The 18,704-nt window shown below is 46.4% G+C and overlaps 1 long non-coding RNA gene across 2 annotated transcripts in view; it reads right to left on the bottom strand.

Annotated features, from left to right (window-relative positions):
• The window catches only part of LOC142309804 (uncharacterized), a 294,698-nt gene extending 276,595 nt beyond the window's left edge, over nucleotides 1-18,103 (bottom strand). For both annotated transcript variants that reach the window (XR_012753998.1, XR_012753997.1), the window contains exon 1: nucleotides 17,947-18,103. This is a non-coding gene — a long non-coding RNA (uncharacterized LOC142309804). The remainder of the gene's footprint in view (nucleotides 1-17,946) is intronic.
• Nucleotides 18,104-18,704: the final 601 nt, after the last annotated feature.

An 18,704-nucleotide genomic window follows, 5' to 3' on the forward strand; every position in this document is an offset into this window, starting at 1 on the left:
CCTAAAGCCACAATGGGTTCAACACATGGAGGTGTGGTCTTTCGGAGCATAATAGAAGACTGCGCACCTCCTTGTTGGCTCCAGCCCGTTTTATAACCTGGGTCCGCCCCAAACCAGGGTGGACCACAATGCACCTCCTGGAGACAAAAGCAGAGTGACACGTCATGAGTGGCATAACTAACATCCTATTTGGAACCACAACTTCAATAATGACCTCATGGCTGCCACGACACAAACACCTCACCAGTCATCGTCTGACCATCAATAATGAGGTGACAAGTCATAGGGGCGGGCCTCTGCAAGCAATTTGGGAGTGGCCTGGCCACATCATCAGGACACCTGATGCCCTGTGGTCTATATGGGCCCCCCACATCAGGGGCAGGGCCAAAAAGTTCATTACCTAGTCTCTGATGCAGTAAGTGCCTGAGCATGCTCAGTAGCATGAAATACAGTCTCTGAAAAAAGACTATCAGCTTTAGCATGGTGTCTAGGCACAAAACAGGACTTAGACCCGGCACGGAATGCAAGTACCTGTGCAAAGAGGCTTTTCGCACTAAGTGTGGGAGCATGCGCTGTATCCCGAAATGAAGACTAAGGGGCACTTTGCACACTGCGACATCGCAGGTGCGATGTCGGTGGGGTCAAATTGAAAGTGACGCACATCCGGCATCGCATGCGACATCGCAGTGTGTAAAGCCTGGATGATACCATTAACGAGCGCAAAAGCGTCGTAATCGTATCATCGGTACAGCGTCGGCGTAATCCATAATTACGCTGACGCAATGGTCCGATGTTCCTCGCTCCTGCGGCAGCACACATCGCTGTGTGTGAAGCCGCAGGAGCGAGGAACATCTCCTACCGGCCTCACTGCGGCTTCCGTAGGATATGCGGAAGGAAGGAGGTGGGCAGGATGTTTACATCCTGCTCATCTCCGCCCCTCCGCTCTGATTGGCCGCCTACCATGTGACGTCGCAGTGACGCCGCACGACCCGCCCCCTTAACAAGGAGGCGGGTCGCCGGCCACAGGGACGTCGCACGGCAGGTGAGTGTGTGTGTGAAGCTGGCGTAGCGATAACTTTCGCTACGCCAGCTATCACCACATATCGCTGCTGCGACGGGGGCGGGGACTATCGCACTCGACATCGCAGCATCGGCCTGCGATGTCGTTGTGTGCAAAGCCCGCCTTAGCCTCAGGAATGGCACAGTCAGGCTGAGCATACTTACTAGGAAAAACACTGTAGTTAGGCTGCGGCTGGGGTAAATCGGCAGACGCATGCGCACTAGCTGCCTCTCCACACTTAGACGTGGAGGACAAATTGCTCTTCAGGTGTGGACTTGGAGATGCTGTCTATGAACAGAAGGAAAAGCTAAAGGTGTGTGTTACAGCAAGGAGCCACCGCGGAAACACTTCGTTCAATTGTGAGGAGAGTCATTTTGGAGTTTGGTGAGGAGTACCGTAACGTCAGTGAGCAGCATCCTGTGCCACAGACCAACATTCTTACGGTGCTGTCTATACTGCTTACCGTGAGAGGAGCGTAAAGTCTGTATTTCTGGCAACTAGACATCACAGTACCCGGGTACGGTAGGCTGTGCCCAGACAATAAACACATAAAACCCTTTGTTTTATTAGCAAAACACATATCTGTTCTGGGTAGGCCGACTATTTATAGACAATAAGACTTGCTGCCTCTGCACTGTCAAATTGTCACGTACAGTTTAAATCATAGAGGGACAGCGACACATGTTTGCATTGACTGTTGCTTTTCAAGATTTCCATGACTGTGTTGCAGAGCTGTGTGGTTTGCATTCACACTGTTATCATCTGCCTTATCTGTGAGGCTTCAGCTAACAAGGGTATTCAGGGGGGGGTAATGTGTTTTGTCTATGTTTAGGTAGATAACTGGGAAGCTCTTGTGATGCGCCACTGGTAAGTCGTGTTCGCACACACACACACACACACACACGCACAAACACACAATTACTGCTATGCAGAGGGATTAGCAGGTAGTAGGCAACAGAATAGATTGTTCAATTATTTAAATTGTATGCATGGTTCTTATTGTTTGTTTTGGTAAAGTTAAACAATCATTTATCAATTCAACTGACTAGAGTCCTTTTCCTGTTGCCTGGTTTTGCTGCATACTGGGGAACCCACCCTGTATACAACTTAAAATGAAGCATAAGTCACAATGTGAATTTCACTGTGCTACAATGCGGCCTAGCAAGCCTGTGCAACCACCGCCTGCCCAATAAAGTGCATCTGCGTGCTCTTCATCCTCTGTGTCTGTGGGGACAGCAGTCTCACATGGTTTTTCACACTGAACTTCCACTCCTTTACACGCAACAGGGAGGGTGATTGGCAGGTCGTCACTTGTTTTGGAAGTGGAAACAGATGGTATTGTTGAGCTGTCAGACATCGAGAAAACCAACATTGGATGCAGGCTACATTATATCCAAGCCTGCACCTTCGTCACAGATTGGCTGGACTACCTGCAGTTAATAATTGCATTCCAGAAATGGAAAGGAGTGTAGAATGCACATGTGTTGTACCTTGCTTGGCAGCAAAGGAACACTAACTTAGTATTACAGACAATTTTAGGAACGCAGAAAAAGAGTCAGCTCTTTGGGCAAATTAAATAGCGTGGCAAAAGTGGACAGGTGGGTACAGTGGCCGTGTTCTGTGGGCACCAGGACAGTAAAGGAAGCCTCACTTTCTATCCCTCCAAATGATCAAATGCAGCAAGGAATTCCCTGAGTTTGCTATAAAATTAGCGTAGCAAAATGTGCATGAAGGTGTCATGCAGAGGTTCTGCAAATAGCTTTTCACCAGTGGGGCACTAATGAAGTCCAACAGCCACTTCTTGTATGCCACTAAATGGCAGCATTTTTTGCTATTATTATAGCTTATTAAAAACAGAGCAGGAGGGTGTCCTGCAGAGGTGCTAGAAATAGCTTCGCACCAGTGGGGCACTAATGGAGTACAACAGCCACTTCTTGCATGCCACTAAATGGCAGCATTTTTAATATTATTATAGCTTATTAAAAACAGAGCAGGAGGGTGTCATGCAGAGGTGCTAGAAATAGCTTGGCACCAGTGGGACACTAATGGAGTACAACAGCCACTTCTTGTATGCCACTAAATGGCAGCATTTTTTAATATTATTATAGCTTATTAAAAACAGAGCAGGAGGGTGTCATGCAGAGGTGCTAGAAATAGCTTCGCACCAGTGGGACACTAATGGAGTACAACAGCCACTTCTTGTATGCCACTAAATGGCAGCATTTTTTAATATTATTATAGCTTATTAAAAACAGAGCAGGAGGGTGTCATGCAGAGGTGCTAGAAATAGCTTCGCACCAGTGGGACACTAATGGAGTACAACAGCCACTTCTTGTATGCCACTAAATGGCAGCATTTTTTAATATTATTATAGCTTATTAAAAACAGAGCAGGAGAGTGTCATGCAGAGGCGCTAGAAATAGCTTGGCGCCAGTGGGACAATAATGGAAGTCCAACAGCCACTTCTTATATGCCACTAAATGGCAGCATTTTTTGCTATTATTATAGATTATTAAAAATAGAGCAGGAGGGTGTCATGCAGAGGTGCTAGAAATAGCTTTGCACAAGTGGGACAATAATGAAGTCCAACAGCCACTTTTAGGATGCAACTAAGTTTACTCAGTGTTTGCTAGTATAATGGCTTAGTAACAATGAGTTTGAGTGTGCAATGCAGAGGTGCTGCAAATATCTTTGCACTAGTGGGACAATAATGAAGTCCAACAGCCACTTTTAGGATGCCACTACGTTTACTCAGTGTTTGCTAGTATAATGGCTTAGTAACAATGAGTTTGGGTGTGCAATGCAGAGGTGCTGCACATAGATTTGCACCAGTGGGACACTAATGGAAGTCCAACAGCCACTTTTAGGATGCCACTAAGTTTCCTCAGTGTTTGCTAGTATAATGGCTTAGTAACAATGAGTTTGAGTGTGCAGTGCAGTGGTGCTGCAAATAGCTTTGCACCAGTGGGACACTAATGGAAGTCCAACAGCCACTTTTAGGATGCCACTAAGTTTACTCAGTGTTTGCTAGTATAATGGCTTAGTAACAATGAGCTTGAGTGTGCAATGCAGAGGTGCTGCACATAGATTTGCACCAGTGGGACACTAATGGAAGTCCAACAGCCACTTTTAGGATGCCACTAAGTTTCCTCAGTGTTTGCTAGTATAATGGCTTTGTAACAATGAGTTTGAGTGTGCAAAGGGCAGGAGGGTACAGTGGCAGGGTTGTGGGTCTGGGTAGAGGAAAGGAAGCTTCCCTTTCTATCCCTCCTAATGGGGAAATGCAGCGAGGAAATCCCTGACCTTAGCTACACAGACGCTGTCATCTTGTGTAGCTGTTAAAATCTGTTTTCACGGACCTCACTGTCACCTATAGCTCTGACCCTGCCGGTATTAGCCCTTACAAGGACTAATAGAAACTTCTATCCCTATTCTGTATAGCTCTGTGTATAGAGCGTACACAGCAGTATCGGAGACATGAGCTACGCCAGCGGTGACTGACACCAAGACGCAGAAGGCAGATAATGGGGTGCTGGAGGAAAATGTCCGTTTTTATAATGCATGGACATGTGACATGGACATCCTATCACACATGACATTGCTTCTCTGGCTAAAAGTCCACTTAGCTGTGTGTGTGTCTGGGATTGGCTGACATGCTGGCCCGCCCCACTACACGCGCGCGCTTAGGGAAGGAAGACAATGGAAAAAAAAAAAAAATGGCGATCGCCATTATCCAAACAGCAGTGGTCTGAATGCGCTGTTCCCGCACACTATACGCTGAAATTTCATAATATTGTGAGTCACAGAGTGACTTACACTATTACGGCGGAAAGCCAGATAGTAATTAGCTTTTCTTTTTGCTGCTAGAACCGTTCTCGAATGTATCTAGAACTATCGAGCCTTAGCAAAAAGCTCGAGTTCTATTTCAATCTAGAACAGCCCCCAAAATCACTCGAGCCACGAACTGGAGAACCTCGAACCGCGAACTGTGCTCAACTCTATTGAGGAGGTTACATTGTCAATTCCCAAATGGAGCTTTATTCATGTGTTTGTGAGGGCAACAATGCTTCCAAGCTAGGATAAAAATTAGTCAATCCAAGTCTGATGATGTTAGTCTACATGAAAAAGATACCCTTTCTTTTCACCTCACACACAAAGAGATTTTCAACCGTGAAGTGCCACCAAAAGGCAGGTTGTCTTCATGGAGGTCTTCCCTGCAGGTTCCCCCAGTGCCGCCCCCCTGCTATATGAGTATCGCTGATTTGGGATGATGCAACTCTATCTGGTAGAACTTCGAGAGCAGACACCCTTTCATCTTTGTGAAGCCATACGCACAATCAAATTAATCATATTTTATAAAATAAAGAAAACAGTTGACTGGTACTTGATCCAAAACAGTTCCATTAAGTTATTGGACCACTGCCCTGTTTCCAGCCATGTTTTATCCTGCAACTTACAATATTTCTTCTATGAGGTAGTGGGCAATTGATGCTACTGTCTGCCTGAAAGGTTTTTGAATGTCTAGACTCCAAGATGGGTTTCAAAGTTCTGTCTCGTCGGAACTGCCAGTCTTCTGGGAGCAAGAGGCCTACACCGGTCACTCAAGCATGTCTTCATTTTTAAAATTGAAATGCTGTGCCACAGCCTGTGTGTTACATGGACCACCCTCTGTGCTATTTTCAGGCCCCTTGGAAAGGGGGGCAATTGTTGCTACTGTACTGCTGTCTGCCTGAAAGGTTTGTGAAAGTTTCTGTTGAATTTTAAAATTTAAATGCTAAGCAACATCCTGTGTGTAAGTCAATGCAATTAGGCAGTGCTTCAACTAATATGCATTAGAGAATGCAGTCATACAACTGCAGAGTTGTGCAAAACTATCCAGGCTGTCTCCACTGAAACTGGAGCCAGGGAAGGCCATGTTTGATTATGAGGCAAACCTAGTGGCAGCACTACGAGTTGGTGATATCCCATATGTAATGCATAGGTCAACCTGGTTGTACAGAAATTTGTATGACACTATCATGTCCTGGATTTGCTGCTGTAGAAGGCACGGTTACTGTGTGCTCACTTTTTAATACTGAAATGCCAGGCCACAGCCCGTGTGTTGCATGGACCATACCTCCCTGCTCTTTTAAGGCCCTATGGGAGGAGGGCAATTGATGCTACTGTGCTGCTGTCTGACTGAAAGGATTTTGAATGTTGAGACTACAAGATAGGTCACAAAATTGTGTCATGTGGGTAGAGCCAGTCTTCTGGGAGTGAGAAATTGGGCTGTTCCGGATGTAACAGTATCAAATATGTTTATTTTTTTTACATAAATATACACACTTTTTGATTTTTTTTTTTCATTTTCTTTCTGTATTTTACGATTTTTAAGAACATTTGTATAATTTGTTTTAAACTTTTTTTTTTGCTTAGCAGTTCTATTGGACTTTAACGTTCAATATTTTGATTGCTTGTATAATGCATTTCCATGCACCAGCATGGCAATGCATTTCACTTGTCAGTGATTCAATGACAGACACCCCTTAGACCATGCTCCTGGCATGATCTTACAAACTTGCCATAGCTGGCTAACTCAGAGGTCGTCACGAGAACCTTGGGTTGCCATGGCAAAGGTTGAGCCCTGGCGATGTCGCGAGGGCACTGATCTCTCAGTCTCCTAAATGTTACAGTCGAAATAGATCACAGAATTTAGAAGGTTAAACAGCCCGGGGCACTGCGTGCATCACTCCTGGCTGTGAAAGCTGGATCTTGGCTACCACGTAAGCTGAGCTCCTGGTAGTGATCACGCTGGACAGGTCCCATTCTCCACAAGATTGCTTTGATGTATCCATACACCAAAGCTCGAAAAAAAACCCAAGAAGAGTTTAAAATGCTGTACTGTAGTATTGACCAATACTTAATCACACAGACTCTACGGGTCCAACAACTCCCTTTCACTTGAATATAGTTTTTATATTTGTTATTCACAGACTGAGACTTCCACTCCCATTTTTTATGTTCTTCAACGCTGCAGTATTGTACCAAGATCAGATTTGTCTTTCTATTTCTCTGTGCCTTGACCTCCTGTTCTTTAGGCTGCAAAACCCTAAAATGGCCACTGCTTTCCCTGCCCACATTTTTTATAGTATACAGTGTGTGTAAGTTTCCCCTGATCTGGTACCAATTAATCCAAAATTTCAAACAGGACCCCCAACTATAACTAGTTTGTAACAGTAATAGTCTTCTTTTATGGGGCAAAGATTCCTTGTGGGTCCCCTAGTCTTCAGGACCTAGGATGTGATTGCAACCCCTGCATCTATTATAGTTACATCCCTGTCGGCTGCTCTAGACAAAATAATGTAGCAACTGCAAATCCTATATAAAGGCCTGAACAGCAGTTTCTATCAACAAATTAAAACAGTTTCTCAAAAAGTAACATGTAAAATGGTGTGTGGTATTAAATAAATTATATATATATATATATATATATATATATATATATATATATATATATATATATATATTATTTTTTTCACTATCTGCATGCATTGAATTGCAAATAGTTTGAATTCACTAGGAAATGCAAATGTGAAGGAATTCGACTCAAAGTTGTTTTGCAGCTGATCCATATGATCATGTTTGTGCAGAGTGGAGCTTAAAAGCAACAGTGTCACCAACAACGGAAAAAAATAATCTAAGCATCACACGTGGACTAAATAATATATATATATATATATTCTCATTTTGATTAATGTGAAATGCAAAACTGCACTGAGAAGCATATGTAGCGCCTCTGAGGCTCCAGTCGAGACAGAGAATTGCACCTCAATTAAGGTACGGTATTCGCCTCGGGTAAGGAGGGTTAATCACCGGTGTTCCACATTCACACTTTACATACAGCTTAGGAGTCCTCCCCACTGGAGATCGGGCTAGGGTAACAGGTACCGTACCGTACCAGAACCCCCTACCCCTCTGGGTTCCACACATACATTTGTAAAATTGACTTCCACTCACAAATAGAAGAGAAAGTACAATTTTTAGTACGAAGAGAAAACTTAAAAGGTAATACAATGAAGTAATAAATACTGTAGACACAAATTGCAGAAAAAAATGAAAGTTCAACTTTATAGATGAATATTATTGACTATTGCAGTGGTGCTAAAATAAGGCATGTAGTAGGATGAATAATGGTATGTGAAAACCTACAAGAAAAAACCTTAATAGTAGCCCTGAGAGTTCAATATATGAAATAGACTATTTTCTAAGCTTGGCAGTATCTTACTGCTTATACAAATCAAGCTAGATTTGATTTGGAACCCAAGGGTCCTCTTCTTTGGGCTTTAACACTTTCGAGAAGTAAATCTACAAGTACTTCATTGTTTCCAAACCATAAATAGCAACAGTAATGAAAATGTAATATTCACCTTTTATCTCAAAGGATAAGCACAAAAATAAACTCCATCCCATAAATAGGGAAGATACATAAAGCAGTACAAATAATAGTCATAGAAAAACTCATTGAGGGATTTTAAAATCCCAAATCTATCATGTAAGTAGACTAAAGAAGATTTAAAAAAACTAAGTATATCAGTTATTTTAATGATTTCTACTACGACACAAGGAAACAATGTAATGTAAAAATTTAATAGAGAAATTTACACTCTTATTAACCTTCCTTGTACTTGTGTATCTAATTGACAACAAAATACCATTTTTTTTACATATACGGTAAGTTTTATTTCTACAGCACAAACATATTCTGCAGCATGATACAATTCAGAAGGAACATGGATAGATAATTTTACACATTACACATACCAAAAGGAGTGAGGTCCCTGCCCATAAGTTTACATAAACACTATCTTTATTTACTGTATATTGCTCTAAAATGGACTATATAAAATAAAAGTAAAATTCTAAATATAATTGGGACCTTTCTGAGTTATAGAATTGTGCGAAATATGTGCAAAATGTTCTTTTACTATTACAGTATTTACATAAGAGTAATATTGTTATGCAGTGTACTGTTATGGCACCCATATACTTCAGTGGGCTTATACTTTAGTTTGGATTTTTCAAGTGTGCCATATAACTGATGTAAAATCATTGTTTCTAAGAGAAAAAGTGGTATCATATGGAGCAACCATATAGCAGGTAGGTATCAGTTTGACTGGGAGTATATATAGAAACTATAAAAGATGAGGGGAGACAATGTTGTCACTATTTAGGATTCTACAGCTTAAGGATAGGTCATCAGAGGGCACAAGTCATTATTATAGATAGGGGATATAAAGTGAGATATTTAAAACAAAATACAGTTGTACTGTTAAATTCTTTATGTAATTACTGAATATATGAAATTGGAATTGCATTACTGCTATAGAAATTGTTAAAAATTAGGTATTCAGTGCACAAATTGGTCAATTCATGACAGCCCAACTGCCAGCGACAAGGCGTACCCCTAGTTATATGGTCATGTTGACTAGTTGGCTTAACTTGCGCCTGTTCACTCTTGTCTTATTTTTTCAGGTGCCAAATGCGCCAACTCATCATGAATTACATAAGTGTGAGATCCCACCACACTCCCATCCTGCCATATCTCTACTCTGCTTAGCTGAATTGGGAAAAACTAGAATGAAAATGTCAAAAGTCTCCAAAATGTGGTCACTTTTCAAAGCATTTATGCCAGAATACAACATAAATAACCAGTGGCGTAACTAGAGTTTGATGGGCCCCGGTGCAAAGTTTGGACCTGGCCCCCTCTCTATGTACACTGACACTTGGGGTATGGGATAATGACGCTGACACTTGGCTCTTTCCCTCAGCACCCAAGTTTCCCATGATCTGAAATCCCTCTATCAGCACCCAGCTTTCCCTATGTTCTGATATCCATCTTGTCCTTGGCACCCAGCTTCCCCATGTTCTGCTATACATCTTTCCCTCAGCATCTAGTTTTCCCACATCAGAGCATAAGAAAGCTGGGTGCAGAGAGATATATAGCAGAGCATGAGAAAGCTGGGTGCTGAGGGAAAGAGCCTTTTCCCTCAGCACAAAACGTTCCCATCCCCTGCTTGTATCTTTGTCCCCCCTTGTATATAGTTCTCCAAATACTATAATGGACCCCACATAGCCTTCCATATAGTATAAAGGGTCCCACATAACCCTTCATATATTAGAATGCAGCTCCATAGTCCTCCATGTATTATAATACATTTCCCATAGTTTTGCATGTAGTATAATTCAACCCATAGTACTCCATATATTATACTGCGCCCCATAGTACTCCATATATTATAATTCACCCCAGGCATCCATGTATGATGCAGCCAGCCCCTCATGTATAATGCTGCCAGCCCCCCAGGCCTTCATGTATAATGCAGCCAGCCCCCCAGGCCTTCATGTTTAATGCAGCCAGCCCCCCAGGCCTTCATGTTTAATGCAGCCAGCCCCCCATGTTCCATGTATAATGCAGCCAGCCGCCCATGCGCCATGTATAATGCAAGCCTCCCCACGCTCCATGCATAATGCAAGCCCCCCCCCATGCTCCATGTACAATGCTGGCAGCCCCCCCATGCCTTTATGTATAATGCAGCCAGCCCCCCATGCTCCATGTATAATGCAAGCCCCCCATGCTCTATGTATAATGCTGGCAGCCCCCCATGCTCCATGTATAATGCTGGCAGCACCCAATGTCTTTATCTATAATGCAAGCCCCCCCCCGCTCAATGTAGAATGCAAGCTCCCACCATGCTCCATGTATAATGCAACCCCCCCATGCTCTATGTATAATGCTGGCAGCCCCCCATGCTCCATGTATAATGCTGGCAGCCCCCCATGTCTTTATGTATAATGCAAGCCCCACCACGCTCAATGTATAATCCAAGCTCCCCCCATGCTCCAAATATAATGCAAGTCCCCCATGCTACATGTATAATGCAAGCTCCCCCCCATTGTTGTGTCCCATGAATGGGAACAACCTGTTGTATATAATTCTTGCATTGCATATTTTTCCTCCTATCAGGAAATTGCTTACTGTTACTAGGTAGATTAGACTGTATGAAGTTTGTCCCTGTGTTCCTCCCTTAGTTGGCTTCTGTATAGAATGCTCCTCCCTTCTCCTTCAGTTTAGTCTAGAGGAATCATTACTGAAGAGACATGTCTGCAACCCTGTACAGATTATTCCTTTTCACCTGCCTTTACTTTGTACTTAATACAAGATTCTAGAAGAAAACTGCAGCGTTTCTCCTTGTCTTTCTACAAGTCATCGTTGGGCTGAGTTAACACTGTCTGTGGAAGCCGGTAGAGTGAGTAAAATCATACAGTTATCTAAGGGACTCATAATTAGAGCGGTTGGATTCATTGCTACCAGGAAGAGACAGAATACCCATGTTACATGTATAATGCAAGCTCCCCCCCATGCTTCATGTATAACGCTGATAACCCCCCATGCCTTTATGTATAATGCTGCCAACCCCCCATGCATAATGCTGGCAGCCCTCCATGCTCCATGTATACTTCCGGCACCCTCCTATGCTCGATGTATACTGCTGGAAGCCCCCCATGCTCCATGTATACTGCTGGTAACCCCCCCATGCTCCATGTATACTGCCGGCAGACCCCCCCGTGCTCCATGTATACTGCTGTCAACCCCGCCATCCTCCATGTATAATTCTGACAGCCCCCCCATGCTCCATGTATACTTCTGGCAGCCCCCCATGCTCCATGTATACTTCTAGCAGCCCCCCCATGCTCCATGTATACTGCTGGCAGCCCCACCATGCTCCATGTATACTGCTGGCAGCCCTCCTATGTTCCATGTATACTTCTGGCAACCCCCCATGCTCCATGTATACTTCTAGCAGCCCCCCCATGCTCCATGTATACCTCTGCCAGCCCCCCCCATGCTCTATGTATACTGCTGGCAGCCCTCCCATGCTCCATGTATACTGTTGGCAGCCCCCCCATGCTCCATGTATACTTCTGGCAACCCCTCATGCTCCATGTATACTTCTGGCAACCCCCCCCATGCTCCAGGTATACTTCTGGCAGCCCCCCCATGCTCCATGTATACTTCTGGCAGCCCCCTATGCTCCATATATACTTCTTGCAGCCCCCCATGCTCCATGTATACTGCTGGCAACCCCCCCCATGCTCCATGTATAATTCTGGCAACCCCCATGCTCCATGTATACTTCTGGCGACCCCCCCATGCTCCATGTATACTGCTGGAAGCCCCCCCCCAATCTCCATGTAAACTGCTTCCAGCCCCCCCATGCTCCATGTATACATCTGGCAACCCCCATGCTCCATGTATACTTCTGGCAACCCCCCTATGCTCCATGTATACTTCTGGCAGCCCCCCTATACTCCATGTATACTTCTGGCAACCCCACCCCCATTGCTCCATGTATACTTCTGGCAGCCCCCCTATGCTCCATGTATACTTCTTGCAGCCCCCCCCATGCTCCATGTATACATCTGGCAACCCCCATGCTCCATGTATACTTCTGGCAACCCCCCTATGCTCCATGTATACTTCTGGCAGCCCCCCTATACTCCATGTATACTTCTGGCAACCCCACCCCCATTGCTCCATGTATACTTCTGGCAGCCCCCCTATGCTCCATGTATACTTCTGGCAGCCCCCCCATGCTCCATGTATAATTCTGGCAGCCAACCATGCTCCATGTATACTTCTGGCAGCCCCCCTATTCTCCATGTATACTTCTTCCAAACCCCCATGCTTCATGTATACTTCTGGCAGCCCCCCTATGCTCCATGTATACTTCTTGCAGCCCCCCCATGCTGCATGTATACTTCTGGCAGCCTCCACATGCTCCAGGTATACTTCTGGCAGCCCCCCATTGCTCCATGTATAATTCTGGCAGCCCCCCCATGTTCCATGTATACCTCTGGCAGCCCCGCTATGCTCCATGTATACTTCTTGCAGCCACCCATGCTCCATGTGTACTTCTGGCAACTTCCCCATGCTCCATGTATACTGCTGGCAGCCCCCCCATTCTCCATGTATACTGCTGGCAGCCCCCCCCCATGCATACTTCTGGCAAAGCCATTCTCCATGCATACTTCTGGCAACCCCCCTATGCTCCATGTATACTTCTGGCAGCCCCCCTATGCTCCATGTATACTTCTGGCAGCCCCCCTATGCTCCATGTATACTTCTGGCAGCCCCCCCATGCTCCATGTATACTTCTGGAAGCTCCCCCATGCTCCATGTATACTTCTGGCAGCCCCACTATGCTCCATGTATACTGCTGGCAGCTTCCCCATTCTCCATGTATACTTCTGGCAGCCCCCCTATGCTCCATGTATACTGCTGGTAACCCCCCCATGCTCCATGTATACTGCCGGCAGCCCCTCCCCCATGCTCCATGTATACTTCTGGCAGCCCCACCATGCTCCATGTAACTTCTGGCAGCCCCCCTATGCTCCATGTATATTTCTGGCAGCCATTCCTATGCTCTATGTATACATCTGGCAACCTCCCCATGCTCCATGTATACTTCTAGCAGCCCCCCCATGCTCCATGTATACTGCTGGCAGCCCCGCCAACCTCCATGTATACTTCTGTCAGCCCCCCCATGCTCCATGTGTACCTCAGACAAGCCCCCCCATGCTTCATGTATACTTCTGGCAGCCCCCCCATGCTCCATGTATACTTTTAGCAGCCCCTCCATGCTCCATGTATACTGCTGGCAGCCCCCTCATGCTCCATGTATACTTCTTGCAGCCCCCCATGCTCCATGTATACTTCTGGCAGCCCCCCATGCTCCGTGTATACTTCTAGCAGCCCCCCCATGCTCCATGTATACTGCTGGCAGCCCCCCCCATGCTCCATGTATACTGCTGTCAGCCACCCCTATGCTCCATGTATACTTCTGGCAGCCCCCCTATGCTCCATGTATACTGCTGGCAGCCCCCCATGCTCCATGTATACTTCTGGCAGCCCCCCTATGCTCCATGTATACTTCTTGCAGCCCCCCATGCTCCATGTATACTTCTGGCAGCCACCCATGCTCCATGTATACTGCTGGTAGCCCCCCATTCTCCATGTATACTGCTGGCAGCCCCCCCATGCATACTTCTGGCAACCCCCCCATGCTCCATGTATATTCTGGCCACCCCCCCATGCTCCATGTATACTTCTGGCTACCCCCCCCCCATGCTCCATGTATACTTCTGTCAGCCCCCCCATGCTCCATGTATACTTCTGGCAACCCCCATGCTCCATGTATATTTCTGGCAGCCCCCATGCTCCATGTATACTTCTTGATATAGACAAAAAAGACTGCCTGCACTCAGCCTCATCGACCTGACGTGTGAACCGGCGCATAACTGAACATGACATAAAATACAAAAAAAAACAGAGAAAGGCTTCAGAATAGCGTTAGGTACCCAGTTACGAGATATGCCGTGAAGGGGCAACTGGGCAGATATACAAATGGCCATTTCTATATGCTAAATATCTCATTTTTCTTAGATTTTCCTTAGCAGTAATGCAGGTCTATGTTCATACATTCATGGTTTCCATACTTTACCATGTATACTTCTGGCAGCCCCCCTTATGATCCATGTATACTTTTTGCAGCCCCCTTATGCTCCATGTATACTTCTGGCAGCCCATCATGCTCCATGTATACTTCTGGCAGCCCCCCATGCTCCATGTATACTTCTGGCAGCCCCACCATGCTCCATGTATACTTCTGGCAGCCCCCCATGCTCCATGTATACTTCTGGCAGCCCCCCCATGCTCCATGTATACTTCTGGCAGCTCCCCCATGCTCCATGTATACTTCTGGCAGCCCCTCCATGCTCCAGGTATAATTCTGGCAGCCCCCCATTGCTCCATGTATAATTCTGGTAGCCCCCCATGTTCCATGTATACCTCTGGCAGCCCCGCTATGCTCCATGTATACTTCTTGCAGCCCCCCATGCTCCATGTATACTTCTGGCAACTCCCCTATGCTCCATGTATACTGCTGGCAGCCCCCCCATGCATACTTCTGGCAAAGCCATTCTCCATGCATACTTCTGGCAACCCCCCTATGCTCCATGTATACTTCTGGCAGCCCCCCTATGCTCCATGTATACTTCTGGCAGCCCCCCTATGCTCCATGTATACTTCTGGCAGCCCCCCCGATACTCAATGTTTACTTCTGGCAGCTCCCCCATGCTCCATGTATACTTCTGGCAACCCCACTATGCTCCATGTATATTTCTGGCAGCCCCCCCATGCTCCATGTATACTTCTGGCAGCCCCCCTATGCTTCATGTATACTGCTGGTAACCCCCCCATGCTCCATGTATACTTCTGGCAACTCCCCTATGCTCCATGTATACTGCTGGCAGCCCCCCCATGCATACTTCTGGCAAAGCCATTCTCCATGCATACTTCTGGCAGCCCCCCTATGCTCCATGTATACTTCTGGCAGCCCCCCTATGCTCCATGTATACTTCTGGCAGCCCCCCTATGCTCCATGTATACTTCTGGCAGCCCCCCGATACTCAATGTTTACTTCTGGCAGCTCCCCCATGCTCCATGTATACTTCTGGCAACCCCACTATGCTCCATGTATATTTCTGGCAGCCCCCCTATGCTCCATGTATACTTCTGGCAGCCCCCCGATACTCAATGTTTACTTCTGGCAGCTCCCCCATGCTCCATGCATACTTCTGGCAACCCCACTATGCTCCATGTATACTTCTGGCAGCTCCCCTATGCTCCATGTATACTTCTTGCAGCCCCCACTCCACGCTCCATGTATACTGCTGGCAGCTTCCCCATTCTCCATGTATTCTGCTGGCAGCCCCCCCATGCATATTTCTGGCAAGCGCCATGCTCCATGTATATTTCTGGCAGCCCCCCCATGCTCCATGTATACTTCTGGCAGCCCCCCCATGCTCCATGTATACTGCTGGTAACCCCCCCATGCTCCATGTATACTGCCGGCAGCCCCTCCCCCATGCTCCATGTATACAGCTTGCAGCCCCCCTTATGCTCCATCTATACTTCTGGCAACCCCCCCTTCCATGCTCCATGTATACTTCTGGCAGCCCCTCCATGCTCTAGGTATAATTCTGGCAGCCCCCCATTGCTCCATGTATAATTCTGGCAGCCCACCATGTTCCATGTATACTTCTGGCAGCCCCGCTATGCTCCATGTATACTTCTTGCAGCCCCCCATGCTCCATGTATACTTCTGGCAACTCCCCTATGCTCCATGTATACTGCTGGCAGCCCCCCCATTCTCCATGTACACTGCTGGCAGCCCCCCCCATGCATACTTCTGGCAAAGCTATTCTCCATGCATACTTCTGGCAACCCCCCTATGCTCCATGTATACTTCTGGCAGCCCCCCTATGCTCCATGTATACGTCTGGCAGCCCCCCGATACTCAATGTTTACTTCTGGCAGCTCCCCCATGCTCCATGTATACTTCTGGCAACCCCACTATGCTCCATGTATACTTCTGGCAGCCCCCCTATGCTCAATGTATACTTCTGGCAGCCCCCCGATACTCAATGTTTACTTCTGGCAGCTCCCCCATGCTCCATGTATACTTCTGGCAACCCCCTCATGCTCCATGTATATTCTAGCCACCCCCCCATGCTCCATGTATACTTCTGGCTACCCCCCCCCATACTCCATGTATACTTCTGGCAGCCCCCCCCCATGCTCAATGTATACTTCTGGCACCCCTTCCCCCATGCTCCATGTATACTTCTGGCAGTCCCCCTATTCTCCATGTATACTTCTGGCAGCCCCACCATGCTTCATGTACAATTCTGGCAGCCCGCCCATGCTCCAGGTATACTTCTGGCAGCCCCCCATTGCTCCATGTATACTTCTGGCAGCCTTCCAAGCTCCATGTATACTTCTGGCAGCCCCCCTATGATCCATGTATACTTCTTGCAGCCCCCCATGCTCCATGTATACTTCTGGCAGCCCCCCATGCTCCATGTATACTTCTAGCAGCCCCCCCATGCTCCATGTATACTGTTGGCAGCCCCCCCATGCTCCATGTATACTGCTGGCAGCCCCCCCATGCTCCATGTATACCGCTGTCAGCCACCCCTATGCTCCATGTATACTTCTGGCAGCCCCCCCATACTCCATGTATACTGCTGTCAGCCACCCCTATGCTCCATGTATACTGCTGTCAGCCACCCCTATGCTCCATGTATACTGCTAGCAGCCCCCCATGCTCCATGTATACTTCTGGCAGCCCCCCTATGCTCCATGTATACTTCTTGCAGCCCCCCATGCTCCATGTATACTTCTGGCAGCCCCTTATGCTCCATGTATACTGCTGGTAGCCCCCCATTCTCCATGTATACTTCTGGCAACCCCCTCATGCTCCATGTATATTCTGGCCACCCCCCCATGCTCCATGTATACTTCTGGCAGCCCCCCCATGCTCCATGTATACTTCTGGCAGCCCCCCCATGCTCCATGTATACTTCTGGCAGCCCTCCTATGCTCCATGTATACTTCTGGCAGCCCCCCCCCATGCTCCATGTATACTGCTGGCAGCCCCTCTATTCTCCATGTATACTGCTGGGAGCCCCCCCATGCATACTTCTGGCAACCCCCCCATGCTCCATGTATACTTCTGGCAGCCCCACCATGCTCTATGTATACTTCTGGCAGCTCCCCCATGCTCCATGTATACTTCTGGCAGCCTTCCATGCTCCATGTATACTTCTGGCAGCCTTCCATGCTCCATGTATACTTCTGGCAGCCTTCCATGCTCCATGTATACTTCTGGCAGCCCCCCCATGCTCCATGTATACTTCTGGCAGCCTTCCATGCTCCATGTATACTTCTAGCAGACCCCCCATGCTCCATGTGAAGGTAGAAAGAAGTTTTTTGCCCAGCTCACCTGTGTGATGGAAGCCAGTAATCCTGGGCTGTGCACGGAGAAGAGGTTTGGAGAGCCAGTCCATGTGCATTGAAATTGGTTGAAGAATTCCACCAGCACAAAACTCCAGGCATTTTTTTCTTTAAAATAAAACTTCCTTTATTTTCTTATCATTAAAAAGTCCATGCTATGGTGGTCAAGCCCATGTCAGAGAGGACGCGTTTCGAACATCCAGTTCTTATTCAGTCTCTAAACCATCTAGTCACAGAACTGTTTAAAAAGGGCTGAACCCAAACATGTGATCAAATGCAAAGAGAGAGCAAGACAGTTACAAAAACATTAACCCCTTGAGTTATATCACTCCATATAATGCTTATAACACTTATATATATACAAAGTTTTTTTAGCCAGATTAATATGCAAACATCAATTCATTTCTTTTATTTAAACCTTTAGGAAATCTTGTGCCCATTAAAAACATCCATTTTATTTCTCTCTGAAAGAGGATATCTTTCAAATTTCCACCCCTTCTAGGTAGTTGAATTTTTTCAATGGCATTGACTTTCATGCTTGTTAAATTACCTGCATGTGCGTCGCGAAAATGTTGAGACGCTCCTGATAATTTTCTGGTGGTGGCATTATTAACATCATAAATGTGTTCAGATATCCTCTTTCTGAGAGAACGACAAGTGCTGCCTATATATTGTAACTGGCAAATAGTACACGATATTAAATAAACCACATGGTCTGAACTGCAGTTTATGAGTGACATTATTTTA

This window comes from Anomaloglossus baeobatrachus, chromosome 5, assembly GCF_048569485.1.
Source record: "Anomaloglossus baeobatrachus isolate aAnoBae1 chromosome 5, aAnoBae1.hap1, whole genome shotgun sequence".
In the NCBI taxonomy this organism is placed as follows: Eukaryota; Metazoa; Chordata; class Amphibia; order Anura; family Aromobatidae; genus Anomaloglossus; species Anomaloglossus baeobatrachus.